Below are 17,973 nucleotides of genomic sequence, written 5' to 3'. Positions count from 1 at the left end.
TCAGCTGTAAGATGGAAATAAAAATAGGATCTTCCTCAGAGGTTGTGAAGATTAAACATATTCATATACGTGAAGTGCTAAGAATATTGTGAACTCTTACTATGATGATTAGATAGTTGCTGCTGGTAGAAGTCATAATAGTGCTGGTGGGGAGTGATAGTTATAATAGTCTGTGCCCAACCACAGCCCCAGATCCTTTTTGTTTATATTTAATTAACTTCTGGCTAATTATATTAAAATTTGAAGAACTTAAATTACTTGCATCTTCCCTAACTTAGTAATGACACTAACATCTGTCGAGCATTTTCCATGTGTCAGATGTAATTCTAAGAACATTGGAAGCACTGGCTCACTTAATTCTCACAATAATGTCAGGAGGTAGGTATTCTGATTAGCTCCATTTTACAGAGAGGGCAAATGAGTTAGCAAATGGCTTGTTCAAGAGTACATGGCTAACTGCTTCAGTTAGCTCACATAGTCACTCTTAATTGATAAGATAAACCCAACCATGCTCATTGCTGAATCTTACTAGGGCTTGATTTCTTCCTGCAAGTAGCCAATAGCTATTGAATATTATTTGAGCTTCCAAATGCCTGCTGTTCTATGTAATCGCAAGGTGCTATTCTACAAAGCACTTACAAAATGACCAGAGTTTTTACCACTGAAGATCACGGTATTTTGAGAATTTGGCTGAGCATTTCTGTCTGGCCCCTGTGTTGGGATAAGAGGGAGTGCTCCTGTTTGCATTAGCCAAGGGACTGTGAACTATTATCTTACCTTGTTATCTGAGCTGCTGGTGCACAAGGAAGTTTCCTTTGCTAATGGTTGAACTGCTCTTCAGATAAAGGCCTCCCCTAGATCTCTGCAGCACTAATTAATCAGCTGTTAAAACAGTAGTTGATAAAGACAGGCTTACTTAAAGTTCGAATTGCCTGCAATCAGAGATAATGGGTGAGTCCCTTTTGGCAGTGAGATATGAAAACAGGAGAATGATCTGTTATCAAAGTGAACATGGCACTCAAATGAAAAATGTGGTTCAAAAAATAGTTAAAACAATGTTCAAACTGGAATAAAAATAAACAAATAATAGTTTCTTTTAACCTGTGTCGGGAAAGTGAAAATGATGCAAAACACACACGCACAAGTAAATATTAAAACATGATCCACACTGACGCTTCAGTGTGAGTCGGGTGAGCAGAACTGGAGCAGCTTCCATCAATGTGGTCACACGAGAATGTGTGACATGTGACCACTATTTCCCTTTGATGGCTCCTTATTTGCCTATACTTATTATTTTTAAAAATCAAATTTTTCTCAGAAGCAAATGACATGATTTTTAAAAAATAGTTTCTAAAGAGAAATCACCTGACAAAACAGGTGGATGGATGAAAATAGACTTCCTGAGAAAATGCCTAGATGAAAGGGGGAAAAAAGGTATGTAAGTTGGTAGATGTTAGTAACATTTTTCCAACAGGTGTAGCGGAAAGAAAGGCTCTAACTGGTATAAATGTAGAGGGAAGGACAATTCCACCTTCTGGCAGTGAGGTCTAAGGAGGTTCAGACTGGTAGAAACAAACAAACAAACAAAATCCTGTCTCTGAAATTTAGGTTTCAGTGTATGCAGAATTTTTAAAAATTGCATATAGACCCAAACCTGAGCCATAAGCAAAAAAAAAAAAAAAAAAAAAAAAAAGCCTGAACAATAAATTATAACTTTCCTAAGTGATGCTGTGTTAGCACCGTCACATACATTGTCATTCTGAATTTGCTCGGTTTCATAAACTTAGGATGGCAAAGTGGAAAGATTAGTGGATTTGGAATCTGGCAACCTAATTACAGAATAATAGTTATTATAAAAACTAATAATCAATATAAACTTGAGTAAATAATCTCTTATCCTCAGTTTCCTCATATATAAAATGGGTGAGTACAGTGGGGGCGTCACCAAACTATTTTACTTTCAATATCTCTTTCAAGATCAACATCTTATAATTCTAGATTTTACCATGTATTATTTGTATTCAAATGCTATAAATTTCATTGACAATTTTAAGCTACATACCCAAGAGCATCCCAAAAGTTTCAAAATGCTTGGGTTTCAAGAAGCAGTATGAGCTAAAAAACACAATGATGAATGTGGAAGGCCTTCCTAAAACTCTCTTAGAAATGTTGATCTTTAAAATGCAATGATAATTCATAATAGCTAAGAACCTTTTGACAAAATTCCACTTACTTACATATTTACATAAGGCTGGCACAATGGGAATTAGATATCATTGATTTTCCATGTCAGTGATCCCATTTTGCATGCCTGAAATTGCCTTTTGCCTTCTGGATGCTTTTTTTCCCATACCACTTGATATGTGTGTAACATGATCACCACTGTACCCAAGAGCTTTACCGAATAAGACAGAACTCAGTCATTATTACTGTAGAATGTGGCAGTTCAGGAAGTGCACGTGTGGGCAGCAGATGAGGCGGGTATGAATTGGGTGGTGAGCAAGCCGGGGTCTGAGAATCGGAGCATCAATATCCTGTACAACTATGGGCATGCCATTCCACAGGCCCTCTGCGAGTCATAGTTCTCTCACATGAACCACCGATAATAATAACCTGGCCACAGTCACCACATGCTGCTGGCTGTCATTCAGAGGTGCTTGACCTGATCTGCAAAGCCAGAGAAACTAGTGTATAAATTCAGGAAACTATTATTATTCTACTATCTAAACTATTATGATGTCTTTGCAACCTAAGAAAGAACCAACTGTGGCAAGTAATAATGAGAAAGGAAAAGAAATATCCCTTAACTAGTTACCAAGAAAGTAGCATTTGAGAAAAAGTAAGTGCTCACGATCATTTCTCCGAGATTGACTATAGAGAACCTGCAAAGTAGGATGTTATGCATAAAAATAGTTAAAATCTGACAAGCTTTTATTATATGCCAGGTATCATACTACAAATTTACACATGGCACCTCCTCGAATTCTCAGAAAAACTCTATTTTATAGAATGGGAACTGAGGCACAGAGAGGTCAAGTTGCTCATGGTCACACAGCTGGTATGTTGAAGTCTAGATTTAAACCCAGGTGGGCTGGCTCTAGGACCTGTGCTTTTAACCACTACACTAAGTAAAGTTTTGTTTGTTTGTTTTTCATTTTTGTTTTTGTTTTGAGATGGAGTTTCACTGTTGTTGCTCAGCCTAGTGTGCAATGGCGTGATCTCACCTCACTGCAACCACCACCTCCTGGGTCCAATCAATTTTTCTGGCCTCAGCCTCCTGAGTACCTGTGATTACAGGTGCCCACCATCATGCCCGGCTAATTTTGTATTTTTAGTAGAGATAGGGTTTCACCGTGTTGGCCACGCTGGTCTCAAACTCCTGACCTCAAGTGATCCGCCCGCCTTGGCCTCCCAAAGTGCTGGGATTACATTGCTGGGATGACCGCGTCTGTAATCAGAGATAACCAGTGAGTCCATTTTGGCAGTGAGATATGAAAACAGGAGAATGATCTATCAAAGTCAACATGGCATGAAAGTTTAGAATGATAAAATATAATACTTTACCCAAGATCCCATGTCCTGTAAGTGGCAGACCTTGCAGACAAAAGCAGGTCTTCCTCCAGCAGGAGCCTTCCAGTTACTAGCACTCTCACCTCAGCACTGTCTCTAGCCCTCAGTCTCCATTCTCCTGATGTGTTAAGCTTTTCCAACCCCCATCAGTGGATAGGTGAGGAAAAGTTGACAGGATGGTTAAACCCTCCTCATCTTCTATCTAGGGTAAGTCAAGGCTGAGCCTGACAGTGATATGGCCAGCTAACTCCAGAAGAAGAAAGAGAAGAGAAGAAAGGAGGAGAAAAGTTCCAGGCCAAGAAACTAGAAACAGGAAACTCATTTTGTCAAAGGCCTCCATCATCTCTACCACTCTTTTCTCCCCTCCTTCCCAGACAGTGGTTAGCCAGCACCCCAAGCCATGCCTGGCACATAGTAGATGTTTAATATGTGTTTGTTTCCCTCTTTCCCTTTCTCCTTCCTTCCCTCCCTCCCTCCCTCCCTCCCTCCCTCCCTCCCTCCCTCCCTCCCTCCCTCCTCCTTCCTTCCTTCCTTCCTTCCTTCCTTCCTTCCTTCCTTCCTTCCTTCCTTCCTTCTTCCCTAGTGTGGCCACGAGGACTGAAGTACTCACAAGTAGACTCATGTAGATTTTTAATATGATCACTATTGGTAGCGGAAGGGCACCCTATGCCAGTTATAATAAATATTGAAGCTAAGCAACAGCTCCTTCCCTTTCATTCCTGCCACCCACCTGTTAGATGGATAACCCCCACAGAGGACTTGGGATGACTATGCTTTCCTAATCTATTTTTAATTCTCACTCATATTTGCAAGTAGAAGACTCTTATCCAGATGCCATGCTCAGTTTGGGCACATTGTGATGCATGGTAGTACTCAAGAAATGCCATAGAGGCTGTTGTGATTGCTGTGAGCAATTGCCATGAGCAATTAGCTATCTTTCCTGGACTGCTCAAGACTTCTCAGAGACAAAAAAGTAAACTGTTTTCTTCTTAAATTCAATGCACAGATTCCACTCATTCACTAATTAAATACCAAAGAAATCTGCCCTTATAAACTATAGAGACACGAGTCATACTTGCCTGGATTAGTTTCCAGGCTCAGATCTCTTAGAAGGATTTTCTTGGCATTATTTGCTACATTTTTGCTCCTGGTGTTCAACAATAAGTGAGGAGTGAAGCCAGATCTTCACATGATGCCCTGAATCTGGTTGATGTCTCCTTGGTCCCAAGCACCTGCTTAAACAAAAGGCATGAGTTCTCCTGGCTTTCCACACTATTCCAGTGGCATGCTGTTCTAGTCAGTTTGGGGTTGAGTGCATGTGTGCTTGTGTGCATACGTATCTGTCTGTGTTCATTAAAATATTTACTTGGTTTTCTTTTTTATTTTTGTGTTCCATCTAAATGCTTAACTAATAAGGAAAAGAAAACCAAGAAAACCAAGGTACATGCTTTATGTCAGGGGAAAGGGGAAAAAAGGACTTAGAAAGGTCCTGTTGAGAACAAAAGCCTTTTGTTATCAAGGTGTCTTGGTATTAGCATAATGACTTCAGAGGATGAGATAAGGTAAGGAAAGGTAAGATGGAGTGAGATAAGATAAGACTAGGAGGTAACATCAATAAGTAATACAGTGTTAAGTTACAAAAGGTGAACACACTGAAAATGGTTGAATCTGAAGAGAAACTGTAAAATTAACCTGGGTTTTAAATGGGTCCAATGATACTCTAGTTTATGCTACAGAAATTCAATAACTGACTCTACAATCTCCAGAACAACTTGTTCTTCAGAAAGCTGCTTAAGGAAGCATAGGTTTGGAACCACCTATTTTACTTATGCTATTATAAGGAGGCTGCTTCTATTGGTGAGAAGTGTGCCAACTCCAATTTTGAGGTCGTGCATTAATTCTTCCAAATGCTGCATTGCTTTAGTAAATGCTGTCTCCTGTTTGGGTGTAAAAGATCAGTGACACATTGCAAAATTAAAATCAGCCACATTCCAAATTAAGATATGCGTGTGTCCAAAATTTTGTTAGTGTTCCACCTGCTGCTCCCTGCCCACCCCCCGCTCCGCCTCATCCTGGTAAAGGAGTATAAATGGCAGGATAAAATGTCTTTGTTTATTACAGTGTTGATCTTGGACTCAATAATGGTTAAAGCCCCAATTTTATGGGTGAAAATACTGAGGTAACTTCCTGAAGGTTATATGCTGCAGAATCAGAGCTGAAACCCAGCTCACACAGGCCAGTGAGGGTTCTTTGAACCACACCATATTGCCCACTACCTCTTTGGATTGTTATTGTTAATGGTGAAACTTTTGTTTCTTGGACATGCTATAGTCCAAAGTGCTGCCCTGAAAACTTAGAATGCAGTTCTCTTTCGTTCTACATGAAACACTTTTCCAACACAAAAGAAACTGGATTTGCATGAGATTAGAAGAGGGGACTCACTTGCAACAACTATTTGCAAAATTTTTCTTGTGGCTGGAGCAACAGCCTGGATGTTTTGTGAGACTGAGGTTGCTTCCAATGTTCCAATTAAATCTACACACTCAATGAGTAAGAACTTAGCTATACTTTTAGAAAAATACCCACTAAGTGCTTAGTTTTATTGTATTAAAAAATATTGAGCATTCAACTTCATTTTGCAAGGTGGAATATACCCATTTTTAAGAATATTATAGTTGTTGAGATTTGGCTCATTGGCTTACTTGCAAGACCTTTGGGTCTTAAAATAAATGAGATCATCCTGAGGCCTCGTAAAGACTTTGTGAGGTGGAAGGACAGCTTTGAGACAGCTTTTCCCAGCTCTTACTGGGCAACACATAGCAGCAAAATGATTCACCCACACTTCATTTTTACTTGGAGTTTCAGTGAGTTCAAGCATGAGCGTTTCCTGCAGGTTCCAAGACCTGAAACAAGCAGTGAAGCCCCTCATTCATGTCCAGGCAGAACTTTATTTATTTATTCATTCATTTATTCTTATTTCTTTTATTAAAGTTCTGGGGTACACGTGCAGAACATGTAGGTTTGTTACATGGGTATACACGTGCCATGGTGGTTTGCTGCACCCATCAATTGGTCATCTACATTAAGTGTATCTCCTCATGCTATCCCTCCCCTAGATCCCCACCCCACAACAGGATCTGGTATGTGATGTTCCCCTCCCTGTGTCCATGTGTTCTCATTGTTGAATTCCCACTTATGAGTGAGAACATGCTGTGTTTGTTTTTCTGTTCTTGTGTTAGTTTGTTGAGAATGATGATTTCCAGCTTCATCCATGTCCCTGCAAAGGACATGAACTCATCCTTTTTTATGGCTGCATAGTATTCCATGGTGTATATGTGCCATACTTCTCAAAAGAAGACATTTATGCAGCCAACAAACATATGAAAAAAAGCTCATCATCACCAGCCATTAGAGAAATGCAAATCAAAACCACAATGAGATACCATCTCACACTAGTTAGAATAGTGATAATTAGAAAGTCGGGAAACAACAGATGCTGGAGAGGATGTGGAGAAGTAGGAACACTTTTACACTGTTGGTGGGAGTGTAAATTAGTTCAACCGTTGTGGAATACAGTGTGGTGATTCCTCAAGGATCTAGAACTAGAAATACCATTTGACCCAGCAATCCCATTACTGGTATATACCCAAAGAACTTTCCTTTAAACAAAAAAAATCTTCAGAGAGTGGGAGGTAGGGTAAGAGATGAACAAGGACTGAAGGAAGTCTCCCCAAATGAGGTTCTGTTTTTTTGTGTGTATTGTTTTTTCATGAACAAGTTTATCTGAATACAAATTTCCTCTATTTGCAGTCCTTCCTTTTGTGGCCCTATTTTCTTGCCTGGAGTTGGAAGAAGGAAGGGTCTTGGGCAAGTGAGCAGCACTTTTAAAGAAAGAGCAGCTCCTGATCTGTTTCCTTTGCCATGACATTTGGTGATTTTTACATTTCCAAGTCTGGTCTGCTGGTCTTTTTTAGTTTTACACCCTATTTGGCTTCATAAAAAGAAAAAAGAGAGAAAAAGAAAGAAGAAGGAAGGGAGAAGGAAGGAAGGGAGGGAGGGAGGGAGGGAGGGAGGCAAAGAAATGGAGGTTGGTTGGCCCAATTTCCCAATCTGTATTTACCTGTAGAAAACATGAGGGCATAGTATTTATTTATCAATAGATGATTAATGTATAAAGAGCAGATTTACATGGAAAAGTTCCTTATTCAGTTACACATGGTCAAAAGGAAAGCCAAAAGATCATAGGGAGAGTGTATTCTGCCCAATGCCCTATAAATTGTGTGGTTTTCCAGTCTGGTTGTTGGAATAGGCACTAACCTAGGACAGACTCCGACATGCACACCTAACCCATGACGGTACTGGACACTGTTACTGCTAATCATTTCTGGTGGTTCCTTCCCAGGCCTCTGACAGCCTCCTCACATGCATGTCCTGATCAGTATTCTGCTGAATATGTGAGGCAGAGCCTCTGCAGATATCCAGCCCTCTCCTCTCTGGTACTTCATCTTGTGAATTCTAGCCACCTTGGTCATCCCAGCCTTTAAGCACTGCTTCCTCAATTCAGGGAATGTACGGGACTCCACCTGTATTCTCTCTCCCTGCACCACAGCCTAGAAACTCTCTCAAGGCAGTAAGATGGGTAGTTTTCTTAGTGTGTTCAGGCTTCTATAACAAAATACCTTAGACTGGGTAACTTATAAACAACACAAATGTATTGCTCTCAGTTGTGGAGACAGGAAAGTCCAAGATCAAGGCATCAGCATATCTGGATCCAGCGAGGTCACACTCCTCATAGATGGCCCCTTCTAGCTTTGCTGTCACATGTGGAAGGGTGAACAAGTTTTTTTCAACCTCTTTTATAAGGGCACTAATCTCATTCATGAGGGCTCCATCCTCAGGACCCAATCACCTCCAAAAAGCCCCACATGTGAATACCACATTGGAGAGCAGGTTTTAGCTCATGAATTTCGAGGGGGACACAAACATTCAGACCACAGCCATAGGGTTTATACCATTTGTTTTCCATCTCACCAGGATCACTGCCCCTCATTACCTAAGGCCAGTGTCTCAAAAACTGGGATTTTAAAGTATATTTTATCTGTTTTTAAGTTCATTCAAGTGGAAAGGTGAGTCTGGGTCCTGTTAGTCTATCTTAGCTAGAAACAGAAGTGCAAAGGAAGCTTTGAGGAATCACACTATCTCTAGACAGATCTCGATAAATCCAGATATGGATAAGTCACAGCTTCCTTCTTTCTTCTCTCCTTTACTCTCTTTGTAGACCAAGGAGATTAAAGAGAGAGTGCCATTTCAGCTGGCTGTAATCATTAACATTCTTTTTATGATACTTCATGTGAATTAGGGACTAACATTTACTTTGCATTAACTATGTGCCACAATATGCTCAATGTTTTGTCACTTACCTCTTAAATCTTTCAAACTATCTTCCATAGCATAGCATAGATAGATAGATAGATAGATAGATAGATAGATAGATAGATAGATAGATAATGTGTGTGTATATATATATTTGTATGTGTGTATATACATATTTGTATGTGTGTATATATATTTGTGTGTGTGTGTGTGTGTATATATATATATATATATATATATATATATATATAATTTTCAAATAAGAAAACTGAAGCATTGAGAAGATAGGTTAGCTTACCCAAGTTCATATAACTGATAAGTAGTGGAAGTAGTGGAGTGAAGATTCAAAATCAGAACTGAATCCAAAATGAGCATCCTTTACACAGTGTAACGCTGCCTTCATGGATCAAATTCTGTCTCCTAAACATAGGTCCTGCAGTGTTTGGCCTTAGGAGGCCCCGCTGCAATGGAACCCAGGCCTTCATCCATGGCCTATGCTCTTTCTAAGTCACTTGACTGCTCCTGGAGGGTTCTGAGGATGCAGAAGTCACTTGCCCTTGGTTTACTATTATACAACCTTGGGGTCTTATTTAAAGCAATTTTTAAAGACAGTCTTTGTTGTTCAAGCTGTAAGGTACATTACAAAGAATGGTGAGAAGTCCACATTGCTCAGCTTTACTAAGACTAGGAATCTACTCTTCTTTTCCTAGACTTATTTGAGAAGGTTGTTACTATTAGCTTTGATCCTGATTTCACAAATTCAGACATATAAACAAAAAGGAAGGTTCCCCCAGGCAAACTAGAAGAATATCCATTTACATTTGTTTTAATTATGTCTATAGTATTCATATCTATGTATAATATATAGAGTAAAATTATGGGAATATGTTTTTTGGCTTCATTCATGGATTTCTTTTTTCAAAAACTAAGTATACCAGTAAATTTCCTTATGTCTTTTTGAAATGAATTTTTATAACGACATCAAGCTCATTTTTATGGCATATTTTGGAAACTAGTTTTAAAATTATAACTGTAAGGTATATAGTCTTGCAAAAAGAAAAATTCAATAGAGCAGAAGAATATAAAGTGAAAAAGTGAAATGCCCTTTTCTCCTTAATTCTTATCATCATTCTCCAGGGGTAGCCACTAAAAACAGTTTCTTCTATGTCCTTTCAGAAATTTTTATGTATAAACATGCTTACTTACAGAAATAAATATAAATATGCTTCTTAGTTTTATGAAATGGGATCATACATAAATGTATATCTATATTCTGTATCTACTTTCTTTTAACTTGATATATCTTAAATAGCTTTTTGCATCAGTTTATACAATCCATTGCATTTTTTATCACCTGTATAATGTTGTACATCATACACGTATGACATGTATAAAAATACCATGTTATATTTAAGTAATGTCACCCACTGGAGAACATTGAAATTGTGTTAAATTTTTTGCTGTTATAAGCCTTGCAGCAATAAATTCATTTGGTAGATACATCTTTGTTAACATAAATTCTTAGAAGCATAGATACTGGAAAAATGTCTGCTTTTAAAATTTTGTTAGATATTTCTAATTTTCCCTTCTTAAAGACTGCAACAATTTGCTATTCCATCATAAGTATTTTAGAGTAGAACTCAGTAAACACCCGTTTAATGTGCATGTGAATGAGCACCCACTTCTCCATGTTCTTGTCAACAATTGACATTGTTGGACTTTAAAAACCTTTATCTGGTAGATGAAAGTGGTACATTGTTGCTTTCATTTGCACTTTCAAAATTACAAGTTGAACACTCTTTTTAGTTTTCTGCTTATTCACTAGCCATTTATATTTTAGTTTCTATATTTGTGCCCTTTGTCCTTTTTCTGTGCAGTGATTTGTCTTTTTCTTATTGATTTTATAAAGGTCATACCATAGACTGAATGTTGTGTCTTCATCAGATTCATATGTTGAAGTCTAATCCCCAATGTGATGTTATTTGGAAGGGGCACCTTTGGGAGCAGGTTAAGTCTCAAGATTAGAACATTCATGAATGGGATTTGCGCCCTTATGAAAGACACCCCAAAGAGCTCCATTTGCCTCTCCCACCACGTGGAACACAGAACCAGAAAGTAGAACTTCACTAGATACCAAAAATCTGCCGGTAACTTGATCTTGAACTTCCATCTTCCAGAACTGTGAAAATTCAATTTCTGTTATTTATAAGCCTCCCAGTTTATGATATTTTGTTATTTCAGTCCAAACTAAAACAAGCAGTTTGTATATTTATTACATTGGTCCTTTCTCTGGCATACATATTGGACAAATTTCTTCCTAATAAGCTGTTATATTTTAACTTTTTCTTTGTCTATACATGAATTTAGTACTTTCATGTGTCAGACTTATCAGCCTTTCCTCTATATTGCTAGATATCTGATATCAAATTTACACTTTACACATGGAGTTTTTGTGAAGATATATTTCTAAAACTGTTCTTCTTAACGTTGCAAAGGCTATTCGAATAATATATTAGCTAATTAATTAGCCAAATTAAGAATGGATTTTGCATAATATATTTTCTTTTTTCTGGAAGGTTAAGGACACTAAAGAAAATGAAAGTTCTGCTATTATGATATAAATAAGGAAATTAAAATACATTGAGTTAAAAAATAACTTGATCAAAGTGAGAGGAATAGGGAGCTAGGTGGGTAACTGACCTCCAGACTCAGATGCTAAGGGCATGAAAGTAAAATGTGAAAGCAGAAAAGATTTATGAAGAGAAATATTAGAAGAATAACTGAGGAATAGAAGGAGATAATCCAACAAAGAAGGGAGGCCCTGTAAGAGTGAGAGAAAGGAGTACTGAAAAATGAGGCCAGGGGCAGTAGCTCATGCCTGTAATCCCAGAACTTTGAGAGGCCAAGGTGGAAAGATCGCTAGAGGCCAACCTGGGCGGCATAGTGAGACCCCATCTATAAAAAATAAATAAAATAAGCCAGGCATGGTGGTGCAGGTCTGTGGTCTCAGCTACTAGGGACGCTAAGGTGGGAGGATTGCTTGAGTCTAGGAGTTTGAGGCTGCAGTGAGCTATGATGGCGCCACTGAACCCCAACCTGGGTGTCAGAGCAAGACTCTGACTCTAAAAAAATAAAAATAAAAAATAAATAAAAAGGAAAGGTTCAAAGACAGAGAAAGGTATTTAGTGAAACTTGAAAAAGAGTAATAGATCTGAAAGAAGCGTGGAAGGGGAAGCTCCAGCTGAATACCTCCCTTTCAGTTCATTTCTAAGCTGTCCCTTCCTTCCTATCAGTACCATTCTGTGGGCCCAGGTGAAAATCGACTTCTAGTCAGCATTATCGGTTACCACCTCCAAATGCACAACTCTTTTATTTATTTATTTATTTTAATAAAAGAAACAAAATTCTTCATCTCATATGCCCCCGTAAAGACATTGATATAGTCTGGACATTTGTCCCTGCCCAAATCTCACGTCGAATTGTAATCTCCAATGTTGGGTATGGGGCCTGGTGGGAGGTGTTCGGGTCATGGAGGCAGAGTCCTCGTGGCTTGGTACTGTCTTTGCCATAGTGAGTGAGTTCTTCTAAGATCTGGTCATTTAAAAGGGTGTCGCACCCCTCCCCTTCCCTGTTCCTTTCTCACCATGTGAAGTGCCTGCTTCCGTTTCACCCACCTTCTGCAGTAAGTAAAAGTTTCCTGAGGCCTCCCCAGAAGCAGATGCTGGCACTGTGATTCCTGTACAGCCTGCAGAACTGTGAGTCAATTAAACCTCCTTTCTTATAAATTACCCAGTCTCAGGTATTTCTCCATAGCAATGCAAGAATGGCCTAATACAGACATCTTCAAGGAAGTAACACTCTGAATAAATCTTTATTCTGTCAAATTTAATTTTGCTAGGTAAGAAAAATTGGAGCATAGAAAAGTGAATGACTTGATATGGATTTTTCAGAACTAGAAGAAAAATTTTAGTTTTCCTCTTCGTATTCTTTTGGACCTCACTGGACTCAATCTTACTTGTAAAATGAATCAACACAAATCAGCACTTTCATCTAAAACACTTTTATGAAACAATTCTTAGAAGAGACCCTGACACAGGAAAATTAAGGGCTAAGAAATGAATCTGATGTCTTATTCCTTTCTTTAAAGATCTTAATTAATTTAATGTTTTTATCACTCTAAGGAAAGTTTTAAATTCCTTGACATTATCCAATCATATATTTAAAGCAAAGAGAATTCTCACCATTTCTGTGGGGTTTTTTTGTTTGTTGGTTTGTTGGTTTGTTTGTTTGTTTAGAGATGGGGTCTCGCTATGTTGACCAGGCTGACCTTGAACTCCTGACCTCAAGTGATCCTCCCATCTCAGCCTCCCAAACTGCAGTGATTGCAGGCGTGAGCCACTACGCTCAGTCACCATTTCTGTGTTTCAAAACAATCCTGCACATTTGTGGTTTGGCTAGACCTGGTATTAGCTTTGTTACAATAGCATAAGCTCTCTCTTTTAAAAATGGAAATACATTCTGTTCCTCTAATTATTTTCTGTCCCCCCCCCGTCCCCTCCCTCCCTGTCTGTTTTTTAACTGTGGGTTTTAGACACTAAAAATATATCAATTTCTCCATTTCTCCAGGGTTCAGGATTTACGCAGTTGAGTCTTATGTGATTTTTGAGATTCTATTTTACTCTTGTCCTCTCTGCACATCCAAGTATGTCTATTTCTTAGCGAGTGATACCTACAAAATATGACTAGTTTTGGAACTATTTCCAACTTCTTTGTTTTGTCTTGTATTTCTATTGTGGCACTAATTACTAGCAATATGATTAATGCAGTACTTACTGGTGGCTTTGTTCTCTTTGTTTTTCTGATAATGCTAATTAATCCAATTTTGAAAAAAAATACTTTCAGTTCTGCTCATACATGTCAGATTGCTGGTGCCTTGGAAATCATTTTTCTCTCCTTTGGTTTTAAATTAAAGTGAAAAGTAAGAGTAAGCTAATTAGTGATGTGACTGAAAAAAGTGCTCTTACCTAAGTTGTTCATCCGGAATGTCTAGGGCCAGCAGTGTTAGAAATGGCTCTGAAGTAAGAAAGTTTCAATTCACTAGAAAGTTATTTTGGCTTTTACTCATTTCTTAATTATTGTGTGGGAGGAGGTGGAGGAGTATTACTTTGGTTTAGGTGCAACACACTTCTTCCCAAGTGGAAGCGCTGTTGAAGATGGCTGCCTGAGATATGAGCACCAATCAGATTTAAACCAGAACACATCTGCTCCTCTCCTATCTAAATGTCTCAGTCTTCCCGTAGCTCTCTCTTAGCGGGGGCTCATTAGGTTTAACGCTGAGAGACTCAGTTTTAAACCTGTAGTTATTACTTGCTGTGCAGTTTGGTTTATGTGCGCAGCACTCATTTTCTTTGACAGATCAATAATACCCAATGGACGCCCTCCATTAAACTTCTTTCACCACTTTTTAAGGGCTCTGCTAAATTACGCTATATATATTAAAATTTGAGTGGTGCCCAGTTTTCTCAGACGCCAAAGATGCAGTGATTTTTGCCCTAAGAAATAATGAACTTAAAAAAAAATAGATTTCATTTCTCCTCCTTTATCTTTTTTTAGAAAAGAACTTCTTAGAGGATTAATTTTGTATCTACTTTTTAATGGATTAGGATTAAAAACCTCCCAGAACTTCAGAATCATTGCATACATAACTACATTTTTATTCATGCTCTTTGATTCAATGTATAGAATTGTTTATTCTGCATATAATTTCAAAAATTTTTAACATGAAGTTAGAATGTTTATGCCCAATATGGAATACAGAAAGTGACTGCTGATTTCCTCTTAGATTATGTCTCATTTTGAACCTGCATATTCTAATCTATAGAATGCCAGGGAGGTTTTCCCAAATGCCTTTAAGAACTGCGGGAAGGTGGGCTATCCCCCTGCCACCACCACCTTTGTTTATTTGTTTGTTTCCTTTACTTCTTCTAAATAAACTGGCAGAGGAAATCTGTATAACCTCTCTTATTCACTCAGCAGGGGTAGGTTAAAAATGCACCTACTGCAAATAGTTAAATATTTCTGTTGAAATTCAAGGTTGTGCTTTTAATTTTAAAAATTAACTTTGAAATTGAATTCATTTCAACAAAAGGCAGGAGACTTGGTGAAGTCCCCACCCCTAAAAAATTGGATTAAAGTGCTAATTGTTTTATCTGAAATATCACTTTCAACTAATTAATTCATTTTGCCCTTCACTGAATTGGTTGGAAACCCCAAAAGATCTTTAAGGAAAGAAAGAGAGAGCTGTGTGCCTTGACCTTCCCTCATCCCCCAATCACATCTTTATTTACTACACTAAAACATGAAGCTCTGCCATAAAACAAAAGGTGGGAAAATTATGTAGGCTGAGGGAATACTTCTCCCTTATGATATGCAGACTAATAGATTTTCTTTTTCAATAAGATTCAGTTTATGTTTTTGAATGGCTCTCAAGAAACTATAATCACATTAATCTAGACTTTCATTTATGAAGCACCAATTCTTCCTTTGTTTTCCAATTGTCCCTGGCTTGTATTTTAGTGAATTTTGTTGACAGATTCCATGCCACCCAAAAGTTGTCAAGTAAACTTGGCATTTCATGGTATAACACTTTGGAGTTATACAATGGAAGACCATTTCTTTTTAGGTCAGTTAGAAAGATGGGTGAAATACTCTTATAATTTCAGCATTATACCTTTCTTTATATTTACTCATTATACCTTTACTCATTATACCTTTAGTTATACTACAGAACCGTTCCACTATCTGTTATCTATTTGCATGAGTCTCTTTTAACTGATTTTTAAAAGTGGTTACATATACTAGGTGTTACACTTACCGGTTTGTTTTGTTTTGTTTTGTTTTGTTTTTTTAATGGAGTTTTCGCTCTTGCTGCCCAGGCTGGAGTGCAGTGGTGTAAGCTCGACTCTCACTGCAACCTCCACCTCCCGGGTTCAAACGATTCTCCTGCCTCAGCCTCCTGAGTAGCTGGAATTACAGGTGCATGCCACCATGGCCAGTTTTTGTTTTGTTTTGTTTTTTGTATTTTTAGTAGAGACAGAGTTTCACAATGTAGGCCAGGCTGGTCTCGAACTCCTGATCTCAAGTAAAGGTGATCCACCCGCCTCAGCCTCCCAAATTGCTGGGATTACAGACATGAGCCACTGCACCTGGCCAACACTTACTTTTTTACCTGGCCTGCACTTACTTTTTAAAAAGGACTTAAGTGAAATCCTGTTAGGTAGTGAAATGCCTTCAAAACATATTAAACATCTGAAATACTTCCATGCAAGGGCCCTGAGTATTTGGTAAAGTGTTTTGTGAATGTTTGTGTGGGTTTGTTTTTCATAGCTCATTGATTCTTTTTTAGTCTTTGATTCTTTTTTAGTTCTTGAGCATGTTTAACAAATAAAATGTGTTTCATAAAACTTCGAATTTTCAAAATAAGTTTCAAAATGCAGTAAGTCTTTATTGTAAGTTCTAGTTTTTCAGGTATAATTGCTTGTCTTCCTATTTCTGTAATTTATGTATAATGACTAAAATCAATAATGACATCTGTGAATTAAATAACACTGTATTTGTCCTGAGTTCTATAATGGTCTGTTGGTTACCTAGTGACATAACTGAGCATTTGAGCAATCACTCCGTGTAGTATGAGTTAGTACTGTTTGTACTGAACATACAAGGAAAAGATATGTTAAGTTTATTTAATTAATAATATATTCTAAGATCATCAGCTATTGTTTATTGAGCACTTATTATATGCCAGGAAGTCTGCCAAGGGCTATCCAAATGTTGTTTCATTTCACCTTTGCATCAATCCTCTGGGAGAAGTATTAGTAGCATTTCCACTTTACAAATGGGAACACTGAGGCTCAGTAAAGTTACCCCAAGGTTACACATAACACATTTGTCAGACACCAAAGCACCTGAGAACTGATTCATCTCTATTTAATTCTGGAACAACGTCACTGCTCATTTTGGAAATTCAAAAGTTATTTTTATTAGGAATTGATTGTTTTGTTACCAATTCAGTGAGGAGTATTCAAACGGCTCGTCTTGGAATCCCTGTTAAGCATGCTTTCAAAAACTTTCAGAAGACAAAGTGATGAACAATTTAAATTGTCTATAATCTGACTGCAGGACCCTGGAACATTCAAGAAATTTCATGAATTCAGTTAAAAATAAAAGTAAAGGAAGGATGAAGAGAGAAAGAAAGGGAAGCAGTAAGGGAAGAAATAAGGAAAGAAACAAAAAAAAAAGGGGACAGAAAAAGGAAAGAAAAGCATCAAATTAAAACCAGGTTGATAAAATTTTTCACTTTTCCCAGCTGCTTGCAGTGGTACTGTAGAGATCACAGCTTGAAATGGCCTAACCACTTTAGCAGCCACACAGAATCTTAGATCTTAAAATGTTCTGTTCTTGAAGAGGGACTGGTTTTATTCAAAAGCCACAATCATTTGTAATCTTGCTTTGCTGGAGAATTAAAACAATTGCAGTGGAATTATCCAAACCTTTTAAATTAAATAGAACTATATAGTCAGTTTACTGAACTTTCAGAGTTTTAAAAAATATTTCTATTTTCTATTTTCACATATATAGGTTATCAATTTGGTTCATATATATTAAATACATAAGATAGTTTGTATATTTGTGTGTGTATAAACTCATTCACTATATACACATTATATATATAATTATATAGAAACACTTCTTAAATTTTGTCCATTTATTTGATTTCAAATAATTATTACCTTACTTTGATTGACAATGGTACATCTGAGAAAACAGGAATGATTTCAGCAATACTCCCTCCATAGCTGATTATCACCCCATTTTTTTACATGGTTATTATCTATAAAACAACATGCATTCAAAAATAGTCCCACAATCTTTTCTATATTTCTTCTTTCATTACATACAATACTTCCTTATTTAAGGAATGGAAATTTTCATGTAAAAGTTAGCCCCCTCCAATTTTTTTTTTTTTTTTTT

This window comes from Rhinopithecus roxellana, chromosome 1 (genome assembly GCF_007565055.1).
Source record: "Rhinopithecus roxellana isolate Shanxi Qingling chromosome 1, ASM756505v1, whole genome shotgun sequence".
In the NCBI taxonomy this organism is placed as follows: Eukaryota; Metazoa; Chordata; class Mammalia; order Primates; family Cercopithecidae; genus Rhinopithecus; species Rhinopithecus roxellana.
Note: the sequence above shows the minus strand (reverse complement) of the source record.